The sequence below is a fragment of the Diabrotica virgifera genome, chromosome 4 (assembly GCF_917563875.1).
Source record: "Diabrotica virgifera virgifera chromosome 4, PGI_DIABVI_V3a".
In the NCBI taxonomy this organism is placed as follows: Eukaryota; Metazoa; Arthropoda; class Insecta; order Coleoptera; family Chrysomelidae; genus Diabrotica; species Diabrotica virgifera.
Genome location: NC_065446.1, coordinates 102,641,021 through 102,653,657, shown reverse-complemented (window position 1 = coordinate 102,653,657; position 12,637 = coordinate 102,641,021). Strand labels below are relative to the sequence as shown.

Here is a 12,637-nt window from a genome sequence, read left to right as displayed (position 1 = left end):
TGAACATGACCAAACCATCTTAACCTATGCTCTCTTATTTTGGCATCAATTGGTGCCACACCTAGACTTCCCCTAATATACTCATTTCTAATTTTATCCTTCTTTGTCACTCCACTCATCCATCTAAGCATTCTCATTTCCGCCACATGCATTCGTTGTTCCTCTTTCTTTTTCACTGCCCAACATTCAGTTCCGTACATCATAGCCGGTCTTATGGCTGTATTATAGAATTTTCCCTTCAGCTTCATTGGAATTTTTCTGTCACACAACACACCACTCGCTTCTTTCCACTTCATCCATCCAGCCGTAATTCTACTGCATGCATCTCCATCTATTTCTCCATTACTCTGTAATACCGATCCTAGGTACTTAAAACTATTGCTTTTCACAATCATTTCACCATCCAAAGATACCATTTTATTTGTAGTAGCTCCATCTTTAAATGAACATTCCAAATACTCTGTTTTTGTCCTACTAAGTCTTAAACCTTTTTCCTCCAGAGCTTGTCTCCACTGTTCCAGTTTTTGTTCTAAGTCTCTTTCACTATTTCCTACTAATACGACATCATCAGCATACATTAAGCACCATGGAATGTTACCCTGTAGTTTCGCTGTTATCTGCTCCAAAACTAATGAGAATAAATACGGACTAAGCACAGAGCCTTGGTGCAATCCTACTTTCACATGAAATTTATCAGTCTCTCCCACACCTGTCCTGACACTAGTCGTTACTCCCTCATACATATCCCTCACAATCTTTACATATTCACCAGGGACTCCTTTCTTTTTCTTAATCAGCTATTAAAATGTCGTAATTTATTACATTAGGTTTAATAAAACATGATTTATTAATTTTAATGTTTATTATTTTTGTATTGTCGTAATTAAAATACTAAAATTAGTGTTTATTCTTACTCTTAGTCTTAGTTTATGGCATTTAGAGTTGCACAATACGTTAGACCTTTTACACTTACATAATTTTGAAGATCATTTCTTATTGCAGTAGCATTTAGGCAGGTAAGTCTACAAATACAGCAGTTCATTCATTTTATGAGACTTTAACTAAATATATTGATGCGGATGAATGCCCTGTCGGGATTTTTTGTGATCTCAGTAGGGCATTTGATTGTGTCGATCATAGCTTACTCATTAATAAATTGGAAAATATTGGAATAAAAGATCTCTCTCTAAAATGGATAGAATCCTACCTATCAGAACGTCGTCAGTATGTCTCCTTAACAGATGTATCCCAACAATCAGTAAATATTTGCAAATCAGATTACATTTACATTCATATGGGTGTTCCGCAAGGTTCTGTAATTGGCCCAATATTATTTCTTATTTACTTAAATGATATTGTCTCAATAAATTCTTCTGTACAGTTTACACTTTATGCAGATGATACTTCAATACTTATATCAGATAAATCACATATATCTCTTGAAAATAAATGTAACGAACTCTTGTGTGATCTTAGTTATTGGTTTTCCTCAAATTACTTACATCTTAATGCGGATAAAACGCATGCTATTCATTTCCACAATAGACAGAAACATCTGTTAGATATCGAACTATCAATATATTCTAAACAAATTGAAAAAGTTCAATGCCTAAAGTTTTTGGGTTTATATATTGATGAATGTCTCAATTGGAAAAGGCAATGTGATGATATTATTTCCAAAATAAACTCAGCATGCTACCTACTTCGAAACCTCAAGGATATACTAAGTGAGACACAGCTAATTATGCTGTATTATGCTCAGGTGGAGTCTCGTTTGCGGTATGGCATAGTATTTTGGGGTACGTCTTGTAAATTCAGTGAAGTCTTTCTATGTCAAAAGAGAATAGTCCGTTGTATTGCTGGTATTTCTCGAATAACTAGCTGTAAGAGTTATTTTACTAGATATAAACTTTTAACTGTGCCGTGCTTATATATTTTTGAAGTTTGTGTTTTTATTCATTCAAATCTTGAGAAATTTAAAACTAACAGTCAAATTCACAATATAAATACAAGGCAGAATCAAAAATTACATGTACCTTTTTCTAAAGGAAATATGCATTTTTACTCACCTGCAATAATAGGTCAAAGAATATATAATAAGTTACCCGAGCCAATAAAAAAGTGTAAGAATATGAAAATATTTAAATTAACTTTGAAAGATTTTTTATTGCAGAATACGTTTTATTCTGTTGATGAGTATTTTAGTAGTTGACATTATTTTAAGTATATGCTAGTAATTTTGTGTTTTCTATTTGTGTTTGTATTGTAATCTTAGGTTTAACGTAATTTTAGATTTACATTTATATTTACTAATTTTGTTTTCTAAACTGTGACTAATCCTATACAAATTGTATTTGTCAAAAAGGAAATAAAGTATTATTATTATTATTATTATTATTTCATAAAGCGTATTCCTCCAATTTTAGAATCTTTTGTACTAATTTCCCTTAGAGACCGCTTAACCTCTGGAACATGTTCGAAATTATGAAAATTATCTTTGCTTTCTCTTATTTGATTTCTTGAAAAAAGTGTGTTTAGCGCAAACATATGGAATGGGAATGGCATCGTCAACTGTGAAAGAAGGTATTGCAATCGGAGAAAAAACTAAGGATCACCATAATACTTAACGAAGCCCCAGGACCGTCGTCACTAGGAGAGGAAAAAAATTGTCAAACAATTCAAATTACTTCTTCATGGTTTGTTGTATTTGCCAAAAAGAGAGCTCTGATGCACATACGTGCATAATTTTTAATCAGGTGGTACATGTTGTGTGCGCTGATAGCACATTTGGTGCATACTATGAAGGTTTTGAAAGAAAAGTTACATACATGCGTTGTGCACAGCGAATAAATAAAGGAAAGGCGATTGAAGGTATTCATGCCCCCAGGCTAATGTTATGACACAATTAAGTAAAAACAAATTTCCTTCAATTTAATCGGAAAAACTGTAACAATACCTATCCCCAGTTTTGACAGAGCCAAAGGAGATGCTCGAAATATTTTGGGTATCATACAATACAAGATAAAATAATTGACGGTTTATATAGAGTTGGTACGAAATACGTATCAATAAACACACTTTTTTCAAGAAATCAAATCAGAGAGTGCAAAGAGAATTTTCTTAATTTTGAAAATGTTCCAAACGTTAAGCTGTCTCTAAGAGAAATTGGTACAAAAGATTCTAAATTTGGAGGACAAGACTTAATAAAATGCTACTGAAATAAGAAATGATCTTCAAAATTATGTAAGTATAAAAGGTCTAACGAATTGTGCAACTCTAAACGCCATAATGAGAATAAACACTAATTTTAGTATTTTAATTACGACAATACAAAAATAATAAACATTAAAATCAAAAAATCACGTTTTATTAAATCTAATCTAACAAATTACGACACTTTAATAGCTGATCAGAGTTGTGGCTAGTAAAACCCCGATTTCATAAAATTAAATTTCGAAATTTGCCTGACCAACTTAGTCTCTCCTAGGTTTGACTAGTCAAAGGCCGAAACTGTAATCTATTTCGGGCTTTGACTAAGACCGTCAGTCAGACCTGAGAATTGCCTAGTCAAACCTAGGAGTGCCTGAAATTCGGGCTTTGACTATAACATATTGTAGCGTGATTAGTGTAATTACTTCTAATTACAATAAAACTAGCGGTTCGTAATTTATATACGACTTTATTTATATAAGTTACAGACGAATTTATCTTATACACTAAACTTATTCACAAAATATGCCCGTATTTATACCCAGTTGTTATTCTGGAACAATCGACTCCCATCTCGAGCTATCGGCTTGTTCCGCCTACGTGACGTACCTTCCAGAATTCTCCGGCGAGGCCTAGCACATCCGATTACGTCATTCTCGAGGTGTTTACTGTTATACGGGGATCGGCCAAGATTTCTCTTCCGCTACACTGCTCCCCTCTTAAGATCTGAGCGTCTCGATCAGCAACTCTAAATGAAGGCCCAGGATGGCGGAATCTACACGACTCTCCAGCTCTGCATACACCCTTCAAGAAGAAATAACAGTCTACTGTCTTTGAAGGGTACGACATCTTCGGGTTCATGCAACACACAGTGATTTGTACACCAGTTCCTCTGAAGACCACTTCAAGCATGCTTCTCACAATCTTCCAATCCAGATTTTCTACTGCATGGCCTATTTTTGGTAAAGCCAAATTTTTGATGTCATAATTACACACGATTTTCACACGATTGAGGACTCGTGCTTCTTCTGTTTCATTTGAGCCAGCATATGGTGCAAGACGATTTATGTGAATAACTTTTGGTTTACCGTTTGGCAACTTCTTAATTCTATATATTACGTCATTTATTTTCTTCTTAACTTCATATGGACCTTCCCATTGTCTTTGCAGTTTAGGACATAAGCCTCGACGACGTTGCGGATTATAAAGCCAGACAAGATCACCTACTTCGAAGCTTTCATTCTTGCATCGAGAATCATATTGATCTTTCATTCTGTCACTGGCTATCTGGATGTGTTGTCGGGCAAGTTCATGAATGTTGTTCATTCGTAATTTCAGGCGGTCAACGTAGTCTTCGCCTGCAACATGTTCCTCGGAAGGTCCGCAGCCAAACTCTAGGTCGCAGGGCAACCGAACTTCACGACCCAACATCAGGCAGGTTGGTGTTTGACCTGTAGTTTCATTTACGGCCGAGCGGTAGGCCATCAGGAATAAATGAATGCGTTGGTCCCAATCTCGCTGATGTTCAGATACAACTTTGGACAAGTGTTTACCCATCGTTCGGTTCATCCTCTCGACCATCCCATCTGATTGAGGATGCAGGGGTGTTGTTCTGGTCTTATTGGCACCAATCAATTTACAAACGTTTTGGAAAAGAGCTGACTCAAAGTTTCGCCCTTGGTCGGAGTGGATCTCCAAGGGAACACCAAATCGGCTAAAGAATTCTTTAACAAGTACCTCTGCAACGGTAGCAGCTTCTTGATTTGGTAATGCATAGGCCTCAGTCCATTTTGTAAAATAATCCATGGCTACCAGGATGTATTTATTTCCAGCATCGGTTTCTGGAAATGGACCTGCAATGTCGATAGCTACTCTTTCCATAGGACTTCCAACATTGTACTGTCTCATGGGTGCTCTCTTTTTACCAACCGGACCATTACCGGATGCACACGGTTCACATTTTCGGCACCATCTTCTTACATCATCTTTACAGTTCACCCAATAGAACCGTTCTCGAACCTTTTGCAGAGTCTTCGTAATACCAAAGTGTCCACCTGATGTACCGTCATGCAACTGACGCAATACTTCTGACACTTTACTTTTAGGTACAATTAACTGAAGCTTAGATTCTGTACCATCATCGTTCTCAAAGGTTCTGTACAGAAGATCATCTTTTAGTACCAGGCAATTCCATTGGCTCCAGTAGGCCTTGACTTCTGGACTACATGCACTAATGTTCTGCCAACTAGGTCTCTCACCTTGCCGCATCCAATCCAATACTCTTTTTATACATGGATCATCTTCTTGGGCGTCTTGTAACTGTTGGGGCTGCCATTGCTCATTAATTACGGTGGTTCGTCTCACGGGGCAAAATCGTTCCTCTAATTTGGCACAGTGATTACAATTCGCACTGCATGGTCGTCTCGAAAGGGCATCAGCATTTGAGTGAACTCTTCCGGCCCTGTGTTCTATCTCGTAATCATATTCTTGTAATCGTTCTAACCATCTTGCCATCTGGCCCTCTGGATTACGGAATTGTATGAGCCATTTTAGAGCAGCGTGATCGGTGCGAAGAAGAAACTTTCTGCCATACAAGTATTTATGGAAATGTTCGTAAACCTTCACTACACCCAGCAGTTCTCTTCTGGTAACGCAATAGTTTCTTTCCGGTTTCGACAGGACTTTGCTGAAATAAGCGATGACTTTTTCCTGTCCGTCCTGGATTTGGGAGAGAACAGCTCCTATAGCACTGTTGCTAGCATCGGTATCCAAAACAAATTTTCCTGCCTGTCCCGGGTAGCTTAATATCGGTGCACTGATCAGAGCCATTTGTAGTTGTTCGAAAGCTTTTTGGCACTCTTCACTCCATGTATATTCTTTGCCCTCCTCCGTCAACTTTGTTAGGGGCTTGGAGATATTGGCAAATCCTTTGACAAATCGTCGGTAATATGTACATAGGCCAAGGAAACTTCTAATTTCATGTTTATCTTTTGGTACTGGCCAATCTTTAATTGCTTCAATCTTTTCAGGATCAGCTGTTACACCATTACTCGATACAATATGTCCCAAATACTTAACTTCTCGTCGAAACATGTGACATTTCTTCGGACTTAACTTCAAGTTCGCTGCCCTCAATCGTTGAAAGACTTCTATTAGATTCTTGGCATGTTCATCAAAGGACCTTCCAACCACAATTACATCATCCAAGTAAACCAGGCATGTTTTCCATGTTAGACCTCTTAAAACTGCCTCCATTAATCTTTCAAATGTGGCAGGGGCATTACATAAACCAAACGGCATAGCCGTAAACTGCCAAAGCCCTGATCCTATCGAAAATGCGGTTTTCTCCCGATCGGCTGGCTCCATGTCTACTTGCCAATATCCACTTTTTAAATCGAGTGTGGAAAACCAACGAGAACCGGAGAGAGTATCCAATGTATCGTCTATTCTGGGCAAAGGATAACTATCTTTTTTTGTTACCGCATTGAGCTGGCGGTAGTCGATACAAAAACGCGTTGAACCATCTTTCTTCTTTACCAGAACTACTGGTGATGTCCATGGACTGTTCGATGGTTCAATTACCCCTTGTTTGTCCATATCCTTGATAATCTCTTCGGCTTCATCTCTTTTCGCAAATGGAAGTCGTCTAGGCCGTTGTCTGATTGGCTGAGCGTCTCCGGTATTTATTTTATGCGTTACTATGCTTGTTTTGCCCTTATCCTTCTTATCAATAGCAAAAACATCTTTATACTCTATCAGCATAGACCTTACTTTTTCCGTTCGTTCATAGTCAAGGTCTTGGCATCTTTCAATGATCATCTCGACAAGGTCTTTTGGATACTTTGACTTTGATGATTTCTCATTGGTATTCATAGAGCAAATTGAAGCCACGGGAACACACTGTCCGATCAAAGCTCCTCTACTTAACTTAATAGCAGTTTCCCTTAAATTCATAACTCTTACAGGGATGACATCTCGAACTTTTACCAAAGTTTTCGCCGTTAGGAACTCGACATTTTCTACATCTTCGACCATCCTTAAACTTCCCTCTCGGCAGTGTCCATCAAGCATGGTCATCAGAATTTTCTCACTATTACCGGGTATGGTTACGTCGCATGTAGTTAGTAAGCGGATGACATCTTCTTTGTCGTCGTGAAAGGGCAACTCTTCACCGTTGATCCTGAGAACTCCATTTTGAACATCCAATATTGCCCCCACTTTTCGTAGTACGTCCATCCCCAATATGAACTCGTCGGAGATCTCGGCAATTAATACTTGATGTTCAACTGTGGTCTGGCCAATGGATACTGACATATTAGCCTCGCCATATGTATTAATTAGCTCACCAGTCGCTGTTCTAAGCTTTACTGTTGCAGGTGATAATTTATTATGGTCTCGTACTACATCTGGACGTGCGATAGTTCTCGTTGCACCTGTATCCACCAAAAATGATCTACATCTATTACTGATACGACCTTCGATGTATAAGTTGTGGATTCCACCGGAGGACGTAAGGTTGACAGTTACTATGGGGGCTCTAGTTCTCGAGGTCGGCAGTTGCCCCTTGGTGTCGACCCGCTCTAGTTTTCCGACGGCTGTACGATCTTCTTACAATTACGACGAATGTGGCCTACGTCTCCACAATTCCAACATCTAGGCTGGCGTCTCTTTGGCATCTGATTACTTAATACTCTCCGTATCATTTCCTCCAGACGTTCATCGTTGTGTTCGTCACTTTCTTCAATGGTTCTTACTCTATGGCCTCGTGAAGTTTGACTAGCCGTTTCGTGTTCCAATGCAATAGCAAGTGCTTCATCTAAAACTTTCGGTCTTGCTAGTCGTAAAGCTTTCTGTAGTTCATTATCTTTCAGCCCATTGACGAAGGTATCTACTGCAATTTCTTCTAAAACGCTGTCTGGCACCTCTGGATAAGCCAACCGCACCACACGAGCCACATCTGCTTCAAATTCTTGCAGATTCTCACTTGCTCGTTGACTTCTACTTCGCAGTTGTGCTTTGTATACTTGTTGTAGATGGGCATCTCCATAGCGTTTTTCTAGACGAGTGAACAAGGTCTGGTAACAATTTTCTTGACCCTTGGGAATTGACCTTAATATATCTGCAGCATCACATCGTAAAGCAGCAGTCAAGGAAACAGCCTTTTCTTGTTCGGTCCAATGATTGGCGGTCGCAATAGCTTCAAACTGTCTAAGATATATGGACCAAGAGGACTTTCCATCAAATGGTGGTAATTTGAATCTCATATTATGCGACGTTTCGTCTCTCGGTAGTTCATCTTTCACTAAAGGATCTAACGCTGCTGCATTAACTGATGGTTGTACTTTTGTATCGGTTATCCTGCTCTCTAGCTGTTTGATCTTTTCTTCTACGGTCTCTACACTTTTCTGCATCTTATCGAATGTTCTAGAAACTTCTTCAAATTTCTCATTGTTCTGTTTACAAACTTCTTCTAGTTTTTCGTTGTTTTGCCTACAGACCTCTTTAATTATTTGAGAAGTCTCATCGAATCTTTTAGCAACATTTTCGAATTTCTCGTCGCTTTTTCTACTAACTTCTTCAAGTTTCTCGTCGCTTCTTCTAGAAGTTTCATCGATCGTTTCAGAAACAGTTTTTAATTTCGATAAGATTACTTGTTCTGCTGACTGGAAGTGGAACGTCTTTGGGTCTTCTCCGTGAGGACATCCTCGAGTCGTGCTTGTAGGACTATCTTGAGCCCACTGCTGTCCAGATCCCGTTCCTCGAGCTGTTCACGGAGCTGTTTTACTGTAAGTTCTTGTAGCAACATCTTTGGTCGGCACACACGTACTTTCCAAAATGTCTTTTAACAGTCTTTCCGAATACCGAACAATCAACGCACTTTAACTATTCCCGACGAATAAAGTCCAAAAGTATTTTAAAGTCTTTCCGAATACCGAACAATTAACGCACTCCGGTTATTCCCGACGAATAAAGTTCAAAAGTCTTTTAAAGTCTCTCTGTAATTCACTTATTTATATCGCACTAAGTTAACCGAACACCGACACCAACTGTAGCGTGATTAGTGTAATTACTTCTAATTACAATAAAACTAGCGGTTCGTAATTTATATACGACTTTATTTATATAAGTTACAGACGAATTTATCTTATACACTAAACTTATTCACAAAATATGCCCGTATTTATACCCAGTTGTTATTCTGGAACAATCGACTCCCATCTCGAGCTATCGGCTTGTTCCGCCTACGTGACGTACCTTCCAGAATTCTCCGGCGAGGCCTGGCACATCCGATTACGTCATTCTCGAGGTGTTTACTGTTATACGGGGATCGGCCAAGATTTCTCTTCCGCTACAATATATACTACACACATCGGCATACGTTTCACATTCTGTTTTGACTTAATTTGATTGAAAATGAATCGTACCGCATGGGAAAAGTTATAGCGGACGGACTATATTTAAACTCCATCACTTGTTCTATTATCTGACCATCCAGCTCCAATTTACATCTTATTGGATTTGCTGTGATAACCATGCATGTTGTCTTTTTGGGTGAAATTAACATGTTAAATTTTCTGGCGGTTATATTAAAGTGATGCAGCATACTACGTTGTAAATCATCTTCACTTTGAGAGATTATTATTGCATTGTCTGCATAGCAGATTATTTTAAGTTGTTTTTCTCCCATTTGGTGTCCTTTTTAGTTCTAACTTTTTTATTATTTCATCCATAATCAGGTTGAACAATAAAGGACTCAAGCAATCCCCCTATTTTATCCCATTGCCAGCTTCAATTGGGTCAGTTAGTTCATCTTCTACTTTTACTTTTATTGTGTTGTTCTGGTAGATGTTTTCGATCGTTTTAATTCTTCCTAGAGGTACCTCTCTTGAGTATAACAAATGATAACATCCTTTAACTTGACCCTGTCAAGTGCTTTTTTAAGGTCCACAAAACATAAATATACATATGCTGGTTTGTTGTATTCTAACGTTTTTTCTTGAACTTGTCTCGTTATAAATATAGCGTTGGTGCATGATCTTCCCGACCTAAAACCTTGTTGTTCTTCTGCAAATGTTATAATTTCATTCAATTTATTTGTTATCACTTTGGTTGTTGACGTCGACTTTGCAAAGTAACAAGACACTTACTCAACACACACACACTACACATTACACCTGAGTTAGTGATAAGTTATACAATTACGTGGCTAAAGGTTCTAGTTCTAAACCAAGGCCAGAATCAGAGAAAAAAAAACTTAGTTGTTAATTTTAATGTTGTGTTTAATATTCGTTTGTTGTGAAAATTAAAAACTTTGTTAATTTTAATGTTGTGTTTAATATTCGTTTGTTGTGAAAATTAAAAACTTTGTATGTGAATGGTACATTTTCATACAGTACCAACCAGGCGCGGATACAGGGGGGGTCAACGGGTCCATGGACCCCCCTATTGTATTTAGTCTATAAGAATTTTTTTATTATTTATTATTTTTTTCTGTTAACTCTAAACTTTAAGCCATCAGTACAACACTAAATTACACGACAACCGCTTCCAAAGAATTAAAAGAAGCCATAAAATCTAATAAAACACCCTTCTCTAAGAAATAATCTGCAGGCTCATTTGTTTGGGTACCGGTGGGTGGAACCATAAACAACGGAAATATTTTTCTCAATTCAAAGAATAACAAAAATGATATTTTAAAATGCAAATACATTACACTGGGTATAAACCTTATCTCATGAAAAGTCACGTTTCAAATTTGCGATACAATAAAGATATAAAAATGTGTATTTTACTAGATAATCCATGCGTAGGTACCTACCCATTGATGGTAAAAAGATTTTTATGGTAAAGAACGACCAGTGAGATTAATAGTCGTGAATTGTCTATCAATCCTTTTGATACCGTAGGTATCTGGGATTATATAGTGTATGTTATCCTTAGAGTAAGTGTGAGTCATATGGCTAAATCTGGAAAATATAATATTTGAGCAGTGTCGCCACAGGTCTTCGACAAAATTTCGGGAGACTGCTCCTATTTTTCGGTAGAAATCGTCAAATTTCGGTAGATTTCATTTTTCTTTTGCTATCGCATTGCAAAAAAAATGATACGTTAGGTACGAGTATTCAAAAATTTACTACATTATCATCATATAATGATCAATAATCACCATTCATCATAAAAATCATTCAAAGTTCAAATTCGGTATACCTTAAAAAAATGTATTTTCTCGGCTTTCTAAGTATTATAGAGCAATTTTCTTCATTTTTTTTTAATCCCAAGTAACTCGAGTAGAGCCGTCTAACTAACGCAATACTAAATATCAAGGATGCTTTAGTTTTGTTATAAGGAATTAATTTATTTATAATAAAAAAAAACTGCATATTTTTTCCTGCTGTAGACTTTTTAAAAAAACTTACAACACGTGTAGGTACCTATTAACGTTCAAAATACAAATATTCTTATTTGAAAGCTGTATAATTGTTTAAACAAGTTAAAAAAATTTGTTATAATAAATAATATTTATAAGTTATTAACATTTATAAATTACTACATTTATAAATTACTGCAAAAATAAGGGTTTTTTGCAGTTATCTCCAATTGTTTATGTATTTCAAATTAGAAACTATTAAGATCTAGAATATTTATTTGAAACATTTTTCTCTAAAATCTACAAGGAATGTTTTATAGACAAAAACATGATTTTTTACACTTTATAATCGTTTAAAAACAAAACAGTGTCGGATATTGAAGCAATTGAGAACGAGAAAAAATTTTAATGTTCTTTAGTTATGTCGAAATACTGTAAAGTAAAAAGGTGCAAAATAAATTTCTCCTGTTTAAGATTTTAATATAAATACTATTTTTAGTTTGGAACTATCTTCTATTTCAAAATAAGCCACAATCCTTCAGTATTCACTATTCAGATTCAGGTAGATACATTTTACTCCCAAAATCATAATATAAAAGGATCGGTAAATCTGTATCTGCTGGTTCGCACATTGTGTCACAATCTAGTAAAAGCAATTCAAGAATTCTTGAAAATTGACTAAACTCTGTTGCCAAATCTATCCGCTAAAAAACATTTTTCTAATAATTTTGATTTTTCGATAGAAAAAAAACGGCAGATTAATTTGAAAATTAAGAATTTTGATTTTTCGGTAGAAAAAAAAGGAGAATTAGGTAGATGGTAGTTGTGGCATCACTGTATTTGAGGTAAGTCTGCCCCCCCCCCCTATTATGAATTTCTAGATCCTCGCCTGGTACCAACGTTCTCACCAATTAGTTACTATACATGGCTTGGGAAATAGACATTATGTTCCTTTAGCATACTGTTTGATGTTCCTTTAGCATACTGTTTGTTAAAGGACAAATTGTCAATGACATATAAACATTTATTTTCTTTACTAAAGTCTTTAAAAAATGCCTT

At 36.7% G+C, this 12,637-nt stretch overlaps 1 protein-coding gene across 2 annotated transcripts in view; it reads left to right on the top strand.

Annotated features, from left to right (window-relative positions):
- Window positions 1-12,637, top strand: part of LOC114326701 (zinc finger protein 521) — a 109,996-nt gene that overhangs the window by 62,826 nt on the left and 34,533 nt on the right. The gene's annotated exons all lie outside the window — the stretch shown is intronic.